We start from the raw sequence: 15425 nt of genomic DNA on the forward strand, positions 1-15425 counted from the left end.
AAATTTGGTTATGAGCTGTAGTAAAAATAATTAAAATGAAACTATCACTCAAATTATTCAAATAATAAAATTAACGAGCTGGAAAGAAGCTAAATTGAGCTCAAATAGGTGGAATTGAGCTCAAGTGAGCTGATTGAAGTCGAATTGAGCTAAGGGAGCTGGAATTGAGCTGAAATTAGCTTGCACTAAGGTGCATGGTTTCTTCAAGGAGTTGGATCGAGCTTCCCCATCTTCAACGAGCTAATTCTCCTTCCAAAACTTGAACAATAAAGCTAAAATAGCTTCATGAATTTGCTTGGACCTAACTCGATTCATTGGTCCCTTTGGGAGCTCGAGGGGAACAAGATTCAAGCTTGGGGGTGCTTGGGACGTGGTCACATCAGGTGATGAGCAAGAGAAAGCTTTCACTATTATTAAGGATTGTTTTACTAAAGCCCCATTTTTAACTCTACCTGATTTTTCTAAGACATTTGAAATTGAGTGTGATGCATCAGGTGTAGGAATAGGTGCCGTGTTAACTCAAGATGGGAGGCAGATCGCTTATTTTAGCGAAAAATTGAATGGAGCCGTGCTAAACTATCCCATTTATGGCAAGGAGATGTACGCCCTCATTCGAGCCCTTGAGACGTGGCAGCACTACCTGTGGCCAAAAGAATTCGTGATTCATTCTGATCATGAGGCGTGGTACGGACGCACGCGGACCAAGATCGAGTTGCCAAGTCACGAGAAACTCCTACGAAAGATCCTACACGAACAGATCTGAAATCAAAAACAAAGATTAAGATTAAACCGAATCAGATTTGAATTTAAAATTCCCAAATTCAATTAAAAAAGCAGCAAGAAGAAAAGAAATAGAATCGATGAATCAAACGAAATTGAGAAGAAAGAAAAGATGCGAATCTACCAAGGAATTGATTCGGCCAAGAATGCCCAATTTCCAGCAAACAATTGATTCCCAAATTGAAAGAAATCCAATCGGCCAAACCCTAAGAATTGGGGATTTTTGGGTTCGAATGGGTGCTGCCAATAGGAGAACAACTTAAACGATGAGATCTTGAGTTTAATCAATGCTGGAAAACAAACAAGAACAGCAAAATATTAGATGAGAAATCGGCACAAGTATAAGCAAAGAAAAGTAAAGAAAGAAATCGAAAACAGCAAGAATTAAAGGATAAGTCCTAAAGATCCTTGAAATCCCGAAAGATTTCACAAATCTCTTCAAATGGCTCTAATCTCCCCTCCAAAGAATATCGATGGCAAGAAGAAGGTTGAAGATGGCTCCCACAATCAAAAGATTGTTAAAACAACTTCTAAAGAAAACTCAAGAGAGAATTCTTGGAGAAAACCCCAAAGAAAATTCTGCACTCAACATGATACGAGTCATAAAGGCCCAATCCAAGTTCAAGAACGTGATGGGCTCAAATTGCCACAAGGCCCAATAACGAGATCAAAGGCCTGACAAATGCGGTCCAAACTAAATGGGACCATTCAAGAGCTTGTTAGCAAGGCCTTAGATGCATACACGAGAGAACAAGAAAATCAAGATTCACTTTCTTGTTTTCAAGAAAATCAAGAAATCGAATCTTGGCCCAATTTTGCTGTTCGAAGAGATTTCAAGAATCAAGAAAATCAAGATTTCAAATCTTGGAAATCTTGGTCCAAGAAACCAAATCTTGCAGCCAAAACGCATTGGATCTCCATTACGAGCGTCAACGACCCAATTTTGGTAGGAGATGGATCACGAGCCCAAATTCTTGAAGGCGAGGCCCAATAACCAAAATCCAGCCCAATCAAGAAATTTCTTCATACTTAGTTGAAAATCAGGCCAAAATGTCAAAGGGCCCAATTTGTAAACATCTTACTTGTTTAATTTAATTTTTTAATCTTTAGGAGCAATTACATGTAAAATTCGGCCCAAAACAGCCCATATAAGTGCATGGCCGAATTTACCTTGTTATTTTATTAATTAGGTTTAATTTTTTATTAGTTACTTGTGAGATTAGGATTTGTTGGAGGCCTATATAAGCATTGGCCAGCCACCCTTTGTAAAAAACATCTTATTATTATTTTTTCTATCAAATTTCAGATTTGTTGAGTGCAGAATTTTCTTTGGGGTTTTCTCCAAGAATTCTCTCTTGAGTTTTCTTTAGAAGTTGTTTTAACAATCTTTTGATTGTGGGAGCCATCTTCAACCTTCTTCTTGCCATCGATATTATTTGGAGGGGAGATTAGAGCCGTTTGAAGGAATTTGTGAATTCTTTCGGGAATTCAAGGGTTCTTAGGACTTTTCTTTATTTCTTGCTGTTTCGATTTGTTTCTTTATTCCTGCTTGTGCCGATTCATTATCTAATCTTTTTTTGCTGTTCTTGCTTGTGTTTCAGCTTTGTTTAACTCCAAGATCCTTCCATTTAATCGGTCTACTTTTGGGCAGTAAAGTTTCGAACCAAAATCCCTAAATCCTAGGGTTCTTGTCGATTAATACATTCTGATTTTAGGGAAATCAAGTTGCTGGAATTTGGGGTTTTTATTGTCGGTTTGTTCTTGGGCAAATTCGGCTTGTGGGATTTCACTATTGGAGTTCGACTTCATCTTCTTGAACTCCGAATACATTTATTCATTCGTTCTTTGTTCCTTGCTGCTCATTTAATTGAATTTGGGGATTTAATTTCAGATCTGATTAGTTTAATCTTGTTCTTTGTTTTAATTTTTAGATCTGTTCGTTTAGAGCTTTTGTAGGAGTTTCTCGTGACTTGACGACTCGATCTTGGTCTGCGTGCATTCTTATATCATTTGGTATCAGATTTTGGGCGTTTTGGGCGTTCTTGGTTGATTTCTAAACTGATCTCTATTTTTTAAAGCATAAACAGCAGTTTTACCCAAAAAAATTGTTCAAAAATATTCATTTGAGTGGGTAAACGTTGTCCTATTGATCTGAAATTTTACATACATGTTTTTGGCACTGTTATTGAATATAAAAAAATTATTCCCGCAAAAAAATCAGTCAAAAAAGTCAAAAAATCAAAAAAATACGAAATTCAATAAAAATTTAAAAAAAGATTCAGCGGGTTGAATTTGGTGCCCAAAATTTCCAGATCAAAAATTCAATATATAAGGACATTCCAGATTTAATTTCGTGATTTTTGGAGATCGGGAACACCTCGAACGAAGTTGTCAAGTTACTCCGCAGTTTTTCGAGTTTTCTGTTTTCAGCAATTTTTTATTGATTCTTAGCTGTAGGTTTTCATTTGTTTGCTTTTTATTCTCCTTTTACAATATCTAACACCTTCTTGTTTCTTGTGTTAGTAGGATTTAAACGTGTGCACAATCCTTCCTCGGTGCAACACGAATCAATTGGTGTCTCGTCAGTTTTTGGCATCCTAGTGCAAATTAGGATTCTTTGGTAGTTTGGTTCACACTCTCTAATTGGTTGATATAAACTCTGATAAAGAACTCACAAGATTGAATTTGACCTCATTGAGAATTTGATTTTTTCTTTTTGAGTGATTAACGGTGAGGTTTGATAACTTTTATTTTTGAGTGTTGAGTGTTTTGCAGGTTTAAAAAAATGTCTACAGGTGATAATAATAGTGACATATTTAAAAAATTCCAACAACAGTTGGATGAACAGGCTGCTGCTCTTCGAGCTTTGACTGCTACCATCAATGAGGTGCGATTGAATCAAGAACCTCAATATCGAGATCCAATCAAAGAAGATAGGGATAACCAACCCCAGAGGCGCGGCCCTTGACGTGTCACTAGAATGGATGATGATTTTCATGATCGTGGGCAACCTTCTTTGGCAAAACCGAAATTCACAATTCCCCAATTTCGTGGTAAGAATGATCCTGACGCTTATTGTGAATGGGAATCTAAGATTGAACTTATGTTTCGGTATTATAAATGTCCGGATGATGAAAAGGTAGCGTTAGCAACACTGGAATTTTCTGATTATGCATTAAGTTGGTGGACTCAACTTGGGGTAAACCGCCATCGGAATTATGAAGGTGAGATTTCGACATGGGATGAGTTGAAACAGATTATGCGTAAAAGGTTTATTCCACCTCACTACTATAGAGAAATTAAAACAAAGCTGAGAAGACTTATCCAAGGTAGTAGGACAGTGGATGAATATTTTAAAGAGATGGAGATGCTTATTCAGAGAGCTAATGTGGAGGAGGATGAAGAAACAACTATGGTTCGATTTATTGATGGTTTGAACAGGCCGATAGCTAATACATTGAGGCTACAAACTTACATTGATTTGGAAGAAGCAGTTCATAAAGCCATTGAGATCGAGCAACAACTAAAGGAACAAAGGTTTGGTTCCTTCTCGACTTCGCAATATTACCGAGGTAACAATTCCAATTCTGATTTTAAGAGCTCAAAATCACCTTTCGTTACTAACAAGCCTTCTTTGAGTAATGGAAGCAAGCAATCAGATTGGAAAAAAGGGGCTCCTGTTAAAACGCAAACACCTTCTAAGCAGCCCAATTTAGGAGATTTGAGTGCGAAGAGGACTCGTTAGATTGAGTGCTTTAAGTGCAAAGGGCGTGGTCATTATAGTAGGGAATGCCCTAACACGAGATTACTTCTTCTGAAAGATAATGGTGAGTACACTTCCGACTCTGATAAAACAGATCCAGATATGCCAGAACTTGTGGATGACAGTGATAATGGCGAAGAGTTGGTCGAACCACCAAAAGAAGGGGACTTTGCTAATTTCCATTGCTTTGTAGTTCGCCAAACCCTTAACATTCAGATGAAAGATGATGAGAGCCAAAGGACCAATATTTTCCATTCTCGGTGTTTTATTAAAGGTAACTTATGTTCACTCATTATTGATAGTGGGAGTTGCTCGAATGTAGTGAGTAGTTATTTGGTGGATTCTTTAAAGTTGTCTTGTACCAAACACCCTAAGCCATATCACCTTCAGTGGCTTAATGAATGTTCCGAAGTTAAAGTTACGAAACAGTCCTTGGTCACTTTTAAACTCAGCAATTATGAGGATGACGTATGGTGTGATGTAGTCCCCATGCATGCGGCACACTTGCTCCTTGGACGACCTTGGCAATTTGATCGCGATATTACACACCAAGGTAAACTTAATCGATACTCCCTTGTATTTAAAGGCAAGAAATTCACTTTTGCTCCTTTAAATCCTACTGATGTTTATAAAGATCAATTGAGGATGATAAAATTTTGTGAGAGGGTAAGGGAGAAAGAGCAATTACAAAAGACAGAGAGAAAAGAGGCTAATAGTAGTGGAAAAAGTCAAAATTTAAAAAGCCCAAAGGTGAGTGAATGCTCTAGTGGTAAAATGAGCGGAAAAAATCTTTTGGCAACAAAAAATGATGTGAAGAGAGCCCTACTTAATAAACAGCCTTGTATCCTTATGAGGTTTAGGCAAAATTATTTATCTTTATCTAACATTAACGAAAATTTGCCTAGTGTGTTTCAATCTCTTTTGCAGGATTATGAGGATGTTTTTAGTGAGGCCCCTAAAGGTTTACCACCTTTACGAGGGATAGAACATCAAATTGACTTAGTACCCGGAGCTTCAATCCCAAATCGACCAGCCTATAGATGCAATCCCGAGGAGACAAAGGAATTGCAAAGGCAAGTTGAGGAATTGCTAGACAAAGGGTACATTCGTGAGAGCCTAAGTCCTTGTGCTGTTCCTGTCTTATTGGTGCCAAAGAAAGATGGTACGTTTCGTATGTGTGTTGATTGTCGCCCAATCAACAAGATAACGGTAAAGTATCGACACCCAATCCCTAGACTTGATGATATGCTTGATGAATTACATGGTTCAATAATATTTACAAAAATTGATTTAAAAAGCGGTTATCATCAAATTCGAATGAGGGAAGGGGATGAATGGAAAACAGCCTTTAAAACAAAATTTGGATTGTATGAATGGTTAGTTATGCCTTTCGGCCTTACTAATGCACCTAGTACATTTATGAGATTAATGAATCATGTTTTGAGGCTACATTTGGGTAAATTTGTAGTAGTTTACTTTGATGATATTTTAATTTACTCAAAGTCATTAGATGATCATGTTTTCCATGTTCGAACCGTTTTGGATATTCTACGAACTGAAAGATTATTTGCCAACCTTGATAAATGCACATTCTGTTGTGATAAACTAATATTCTTAGGTTTCATAGTTAGTGCTCAAGGTATTCATGTCGACGAGGACAAAGTTAAGGCAATTAAGGAGTGGCCGACTCCTAAATCGGTAACTGAGGTGAGATCTTTCCATGGTTTAGCTAGTTTTTATAGACGATTTGTGAAAGATTTCTCTACTATTGCTGTCCCATTGACTGAAGTTATAAAGAAATCAGTGGGTTTCAAATGGGGTGAAACCCAAGAAAAAGCTTTTCAAACTCTAAAAGCTAAGTTATGTTCTGCTCCTTTGCTTAAATTACCTGATTTTGCTAAAACTTTTGAACTTGAGTGTGATGCTTCAGGAATTGGAATCGGCGCCGTTTTAATGCAAGATAAGCAACCTATTGCTTATTTTAGTGAGAAATTGAACGGTGCACAGTTAAATTACTCGACTTATGACAAAGAACTATTGGCATTAGTTCGTGCACTTCAAGTATGGCAACATTATTTGCTGCCTAATGAGTTTGTCATACATACAGATCATGAGTCTCTTAAATGGTTAAAGGGACAAGGTAAGTTGAGTAAAAGACATGCCCGATGGGTAGAATTCATTGAAACATTCCCTTATGTGATTCAATATAAAACAGGTAAAGATAATGTAGTCGCAGATGCTTTGTCTAGACGATATACTTTAATAACTACATTGAATGCTAAAGTCTTAGGGTTTGAACATATTAAAGAGTTATATGATGATGATACTGATTTCAGCCATATCTATAAGAATTGTGGACATACTGCTTTTGAAAAATTTTATCTTGTAGATGGCTTTCTTTTTCGTTTAAACAGGTTATGCATACCAAAGTGTTCCATGAGAGAATTGTTGATTCATGAAGCCCATAGTGGGGGACTAATGGGACATTTTGGAGTGGCCAAAACACTAGACATATTTCAAGAACACTTCCATTGGCCACATATGATACGATCTCGGTTTAGTAGTTGAGGCCGAGTGATAGAGGAATTCGCGCGGACCAAGATCGAGTTGTCAAGTCACGGGAAACTCCTATGAAAGCTCTAAACGAATAGATCTGAAATCAAAAACAAAGATTAAGATTAAACCGAATCAGATTTGAATTTAAAATTCCCAAATTCAATTAAAAGAGCAGCAAGAAGAAAAGAAATAGAATCGATGAATCAAACGAAATTGAGAAGAAAGAAAAGATGCGAATCAGCCAAGGAATTGATTCGGCCAAGAATGCCCAATTTCCAGCAATCAATTGATTTCCAAATTGAAAGAAATCCAATCGGCCAAACCCTAGGAATTGGGGATTTTTGGGTTCGAATGGGTGCTGCCAATAGGAGAACAACTTAAACGATGAGATCTTGAGTTTAATCAATGCTGGAAAACAAACAAGAACAGAAAAATATTAGATGAGAAATCGTGTAACACCCCGAACCCGAGACCGTCACCGGAGTCGAACACGAGGTGTTAACAGACTTTTAAAATTTTTCCAGACACTGCCAATCTGCGTAATAGTCGCTTTAAAAATCATATCTTGAGTTCAGAAACTCGGAATCCAGTTCCGTAAATTTTCCCTGAAACTAGACTCATATGCCCATCTACATATTTTTTTCTATTTGGTCGGGCCAATTAGTACAGTTTATTAGTCAAATTCTCCCATGTTACAGGGATTGACTACCCTGACCTTTGCGCATTACGACTTCGATATCTCCTTGTACAGGGATCCAATACTGATGTTGTTTGTTTCTATAGAAACTAGACTCAGAGAGGAATCTATCCATATATGGTATGACTCCTAATTATCTCTGGTTAATTTATAATGAATTTCCAAAGTCGGAACAGGAAATCCAGAAACCGTTCTGGCCCTGTCTCACGAGAACCTGAATATATCTTAACATACTGTCCGTATGATTGTTTCGTTACTTTCCTATGAAAGTAGATTCATCAAGGTTTGTTTACATAATTTATTCACTATTTAATTCCCTTCCTACTATTTTTAGTGATTTTCCAAATCTACATCACTGCTGCTGTCAGCATCTGCCTTTAAGGTAGACTTTACCTATTTCATGGTTTCCATGATTCAACTAGCCCTTTTTGCATAAATAGCACAATTTATGATAGTGATTAACCATTCCCATGGCTAATCCTTGTCAAGCATATCCACACCGAATGATTATACTCAAACACATATAAGCCATTTTCGCATGGCTAACCAAAATTATACAAGTCCAAAGGGTCCACGACCCACAACAAACGGGTAGTCCTATACATGCCATTTCGAAGTTCAACCAAAATTGTACCAAAAGGGGGCTTTGATAGTGTGGGCGACTTTGACCTCAAGATCCCGAGTCCGATAGCTGGAGAACCAATCTATAAAACAGAGGAGCAATGAAACGGAGTAAGCAATTTATGCTTAGTAAGTTTTGAGCAAGGAATTCCAGCACAACAAAAGTATAGCATTCATATGGCTAAACGGATAATTTCATATGCACAAATTTTCGATATCATACTTGCTTCACATTACCAACCCTTATGTACATACACAAAAGATCAACTCAGCCAAAGGCCGGTAGCTCGTTTATCAACTGAGCGAATACTTATTTGTAAGGGCTCAACTAAATTCAAGCACATACGAAACATACCTCAATGTTGGGATGTTTCGAGAGTATTAACTGGAATTTTACAGCAAGTTCATTCATTCCCAAATCACGTATCTTCGGAATTTAACCGGATATAGCTCCTCGTTCAAATGCCTTCGGGACATAGCCCGGTTTTAGTAATTCGCACAAATGCCTTCGGGACTTAACCCGGATTTAGTAACTCGCACAAATGCCTTCGGGCTTAGCCCGGAATTAGTATCTCGCACAAATGCCTTCGGGCTTAGCCCGGAATTAGTATCTCGGACAAATGCCTTCGGGCTTAGCCCGGAATTAGTATCTCGCACAAATGCCTTCGGATCTTAGTCCGGATATTGTCACTTAGCACAAGCCTTCGGGACTTAGCCCGGACATCATTCAAATAACCATGCACATTTAACAATAAATCATGGCCCATTCGTATTTCATTTTCGTTAGCAAAACTCAAACACAAGACATTTATCATTCTTGCAAATTCGGCTCAATAGCCACACAAAGAGCATGATTTTAATTTGCTTAAAACATGATCTAATCACATCATAATTTAAGCTCTCTTACTCAAGAACTTACCTCGGGTGTTGTCGAACGATTCCGATAGCTATTCGACCACTTTTTCCTTCCCTTTATCGGATTTAGTTCCCCTTTGCTCTTGAGCTTAATTAAACAAATAAATTGATTTAATCATTTGAGCATCGAAAAGAGGAACACAAGGCACTTAGCCCATATTTATACATTAGACATTAAAGTCACATATGTACGGAATCATGAATCAAACTCAACATTTTAGCTAATTTTTCCCCCTTGGCCGAATATGCATGTCTATTTTGGGGCCGATTTCAACACTTAATACATTCTACAAGTATGGTCACTTGTACTGACTAAACACCCTTTTGTTTCAAGTTCAAAACTTGGCTAATACACACATATACACACTAGTAAAGCATCCTCTCCCTTTCCATCAATTTAACACATGCATTGCTCATTAACATGCAAAAGTTATATTCGGCCTCAGCACACAACTTGCTAGCCGATTCTTCTCCATTTAGCAACCAATGCACATATGTGCTCACTCAAAATGCTAAAAAGCAGGTTCAAGAATCATCAAGCCTCCATCACATGCATCATTAACAAGCTTCATATTTAGCATGCAATGGCATTAACACAAACTCCACCTAGGCCGAATCTTAACTCATCTTCATGCCTCATCACCACAACATCAAACATCAACCAAGAATGATGCATCCATGGCCGAGTGTCATTTCCATCACATAGCAAGATTTAGACCATGGGCTAGGTAAAACTCAAGCTAACAACTAAAACATGCATGCATCTCATGGAACATCATCAAACATACCTTAGCCTAGCTACATGCATGGCCGAACCTCTTCAACCTTTCTTCTTCCTTCCTCCTTAAAATTTTTGGCCAAGGATGAACCAAAGGATGAGCATTTTTTTTCTTTGTTTTTCTTTCTAGTTTCGGCTAAATGAAGATGAAAAAGGATGAACAAAATTTTCTCCTTTCTTTTCTTTAGCTCACGGCAATGGGGGGGAAACAACCACTCATTTTTTTGTTTTTCCTTTCTTTATTACCCATACTCCTTATTTTATTTTTTTCCTACATACCTCACTAGGCCAACATGTTCCCAACATGTTTCCACCCATAGCATGGCCAACCACTAGCTCAAATTTTGGGTAATTTGACATGCAAACCCATCATTTTCACAACATGCATTAATAGACCATTTTAAATTAGCCTATCATATTTTCACCATGTCTCATATCGATCCCTATTTAATAATTTCTCATGCAATTGGCAAAATTGGAGAATGAAACTTCCACATACTCATGTACACACATAATAAGCATAGAATATGGAAATCAATTATTTTATTACTCGGTTTAGCGGTCCCGAAACCACTTCCCGACTAGGGTCAATTTTGGGCTGTCACAAATCGGCACAAGTATAAGCAAAGAAAAGTAAAGAAAGAAATCAAAAACAGCAAGAATTAAAGGATAAGTCCTAAAGATCCTTGAAATCCTGAAAGATTTCACAAATCTCTTCAAACGACTCTAATCTCCCCTCCAAAGAATATCGATGGCAAGAAGAAGGTTGAAGATGGCTCCCACAATCAAAAGATTGTTAAAACAACTCCTAAAGAAAACTCAAGAGAGAATTCTTGGAGAAAACCCCAAAGAAAATTTTGCACTCAACAAATCTGAAATTTGATAGAAAAAATAATAATAAGATGCTTTTACAAAATGTGGCTGGCCAATGCTTATATAGGCCTCCAACAAATCCTAATCTCACAAGTAACTTATAAAAATTAAACCTAATTAATAAAATAACAAGGTAAATTCGGCCATGCACTTATATGGGCTGTTTTGGGCCGAATTTTACATGTAATGCTCCTAAAGATTAAAAATTAAATTAAACAAGTAAGATGTTTACAAATTGGGCCCTTTGACATTTTGGCCTGATTTTCAACTAAGTATGAAGAAATTTCTTGATTGGGCTAGATTTTGGTTATTAGGCCTCGCCTTCAAGAATTTGGGCTCGTGATCCATCTCCTACCAAAATTGGGTCGTTGACGCTCGTAATGGAGATCCAATGCGTTTTGGCTGCAAGATTTGGTTTCTTGGACCAAGATTTCCAAGATTTGAAATCTTGATTTTCTTGATTCTTGAAATCTCTTCGAACAGCAAAATTGGGCCAAGATTTGATTTCTTGATTTTCTCGAAAACAAGAAAGTGAATCTTGATTTTCTTGTTCTCTCGTGTATGCATCTAAGGCCTTGCTAACAAGCTCTTGAATGGTCCCATTTAGTTTGGACCACATTTGTCGGGCCTTTGATCTCGTTATTGGGCCTTGTGGCAATGTGAGCCCATCACGTTCTTGAACTTGGATTGGGCCTTTATGACTCGTATCATTCCCCCTTCCTCAAAAAGATTCGTCCTCGAATCTGAAAAATCAAATGAACTCGACTTTACTCTATCGAACGGGACTAATGGCAATTGAGTCCACTGAAAATAATATCCATGAGATAGTAAATAGCAACGGAAACAAGCTTGTAGTCCAATCATAAGTATAACAGAACAGGTATAACGCATGTGAATGGACAGATTCAGATTACCATGCAAACAATCTAATTTACTCGCCACTGCCTCGTCAAATATTTGAAACGAAGATGGACATGTTTTAAGGCATTCAGTCGTCTCAAATTGTTCCCACAAACCATGAATAAATTGCGAGTAATAAATTAAATGGTAAACATAATATTCACAAGTAGGTATTTGACAAGACTCACATGGTTCACGGAGTTGCATAATTATACCATGCATTAATCGACGGTCTATAGATTCACTCACACATGCATTATCAAAAACAAGAATCTTTTTATCAACCATCAAAATAGATAGATCATCAATAAATAAAATAGGACAGTCAAGCACGTTTCGATCTAAGTGTTCATCAACAAGATCTTTATCACTATCCGAGGAGTACAAAAGTGTTTCAAAAGTTTCAAGCATCTTACCTTGATAAGCAAAAGAATAAGGGTCGATTTTACCTTTTTCATTTAAGACAAACCTTCGCTCATCGGGGGCATAGTGTAGTCGAATCTCCGTTGTTGAGTTAACCTTTGTCAAATGGAACTCAAACTTCATGTACAACCACATAAACTGTTTAAGGCACGAATATAAATTGAAAACAAATTTGGAAAATTTCGTTACCTTATTCTCCAAAATAGATTTGGACAAATTCGAGGATTTTACACAAGGTAAATCAGGAGAATAACAAATCACGCTTCTTTTCGTAATGACTTTATCAACCACAATCGAAGAGTAACAATTAATCGGATCAAAATGAGGGGATCTTTTAAGAACTAAGTCACCAAAAATTTTATCAATAATTTTCAAATCTGCACTGGACTCGGTTTCTAAAATTTCCTTACCTCGCTTACCTTCGGGATCATGTGGTGTGATTTCATCTTTGCCTAAGTTGATCGTATGAAAGCGTCTTTCATTTGAGAGGTATTGAAGTTAAAAGTTATCTTTCGATCTTTCGGGAACCTGAAAAGTAGCAACACAAGAAAAATTCATATCTTGGTTAGTGGAAACATTCCTCACTACCCTTTCCACGTCTTTTTCTTTTGTTTCTTTTTCTAATTCATTTTCTCTTCTTTCTTCAATTTCTTTTTCACTCTCAATCTCTTTTTGCTCTTTTTCATTCTCTTTTTCTTTTTCCTCACTTGTTTTAACAGAATTTTTCAGTTTGATTTGGTCCTCATGGACTTGTTCCAGAGTGAGCGGCACTAAGGTGAGTTTCTTTCCTTGATGCTTGAAAGAATACCTATTGGTACGACCATCGTTAGTGACTTTTCGATCCAGTTGCCACAGTTCTCCTAGGAACAAATGGTAGGCTTGAATAGGCATTACGTCGTACACAACTTCGTCTTGATACTTACCGATAGAAAAGGCGATGCGCACTTGTTGAGTGACCTTAAATTGGCTTTCGTTGCTAAGCCCTTGTAGTTGATAAGGTCGTGGATGCTTGGTAGTGGTTAAGCAAAGCTTTTCCACCATCGTCGTGCTGGCTACGTTCGAGCAACTTTCACCATCAATAATAACTCTACAAAGCTTACCTTGTACATGGCAGTGAGTATGAAAGAGATGTTCTCGTTGCTGCTCGCTCTTTGGTTTTGCCAAAGAGGGTTGTCCACGATCATGAAGATCATAATCAGTTCTAGGGACACGTCGAGGAGCGCGCCTATGAGCAGGAGGCTGGTTATCCACATCGTCTTTAATTTGATCTCGATATTGAGGCTCTTGATTCAACCGCACCTCATTGATAGTAGCAGTCAACGCTCGAAGTGCAGCAGCCTGTTCGTCCAACTGTTGTTGGAATCTTTTAAATATGTCCTCATTATTATCACCTTTAGACATTTTCAAAAACCTGTAAAAAATAAACACTCAACACTCAAAAATAAAAGTTAGCAAACCTCACCATTAATCACTCAAAAAGAAAAATCAAATTCTCAATGAGGTCGAATTCAATATTGTGAGTTCTTTATCAGAGTTTATATCAACCAATTAGAGAGTGTGAACCAAACAACCAAAGAATCCTAATTTGCACTAGGATGCCAAAAACTGACGAGACACCAACTAATTTGTGTTGCACCGAGGAAGAATTGTGCACACTTTAAAAATCCTACTAACACAAGAAACAAGAAGGTGTTAGATAGTGTAAAGGAAAAATAAAGGCAAACAAATGAAAACCTACAGCTAAGAATCAATAAAATTGCTGAAAACAGAAAACCCGAAAAACTGTGGAGTAACTTGACAACTTCGTTCGAGGTGTTCCCGATCTCCAAAAATCACGAAATTAAATCTGGAGTGTCCTTATATATTTAATTTTTGATCTGGAAATTTTGGGCACCAAATTCAACCCGCTGAATCTTTTTTTAAATTTTTATTGAATTTCGTATTTTTTGATTTTTTTGACTTTTTTGACTGATTTTTTTGCGGGAATAATTTTTTTATATTCAATCACAGTGCCAAAAACATGTATGTAAAATTTCAGATCAATCGGACAACGTTTACCCACTCAAATGAATTTTTTGAACAATTTTTCTGGGTAAAACTGCTGTTTATGCTTTAAAAAATAGAGATCAGTTTAGAAATCAACCAAGAACACCCAAAACGCCCAAAATCTGATACCAAATGATATGAAGGTGTAGTTCCCGATCGTAAATGAAGAAGTAGAATAGACGAGAAGGAGATAGAATATATTTGTGTTCAAAGAAGTAAGATAAGTTCGTGCAAAGTTGGATGTGGATTTGGTTTAAGTCGAAAAGGTATGAATAGAATGGACAAGTTCGGTTTAGGATAATTAAGAAATGGTATTTGGTTTTGGTACGTTTTGGTATTTGGGAATTGGTTCGAAATAGTATGGAATTGGTACGAAATGGTATGGTATTTGGTACGAATTGGTAATGGTTCAAAGAGGTCAAGAATGAACCAACACTAAAGAAAAGTGTCGACCCGAAACTTATAGGACCTAAATGAATTGGAAATGGTTGAAAAGGACCTTGACCCGATACTTAGGAAAGTATGAACCAAAGGTATCAAAGGTGAATGCCACACTCGGGTTTAAGGAGTGATAAGTTCGGAAAAGACTCGGAAAGACGCCACTAAAAAGCTTAGATAAGTCTTACGGGTCTCAAACGAAATTTGAGAGAAAATGCCTCACAAATTTGGCAGCAATTCGCTAATTAAAATGTCAAAATTCCTTTACAAAGTAAAAAAATTCAGCTATTTATAATAATCTCCTAAGTTAGCCGAATGGTCTCTTTCAATCCTTAAGGAGTAAGCAAATGAACCACTTGAATGTGCTAGCTAGATTCGGCTGAACTTGACAAGCTTCTAGAACTCCCATTGAACCTTGGTCACTTTGAATGGTGCATGAAGAAGTTAAATTCAGCCAATGTACATAAATGAACTCATTTAAGTTGTATCTTTTGCTGAAAAGTGACCACCTATTAAGAGGGATTTGAATGGCCAAATGAAGTGTGAACACTCGGTTTCAAAGAGTCTTTGTGTGTGAACATTCCAAACCGAAAAGCCAAGAGTGTGAACTTCATGTGTGAACGGCATTATGCTGG

The sequence above is a fragment of the Gossypium hirsutum genome, chromosome D10 (assembly GCF_007990345.1).
Source record: "Gossypium hirsutum isolate 1008001.06 chromosome D10, Gossypium_hirsutum_v2.1, whole genome shotgun sequence".
In the NCBI taxonomy this organism is placed as follows: domain Eukaryota; kingdom Viridiplantae; phylum Streptophyta; class Magnoliopsida; order Malvales; family Malvaceae; genus Gossypium; species Gossypium hirsutum.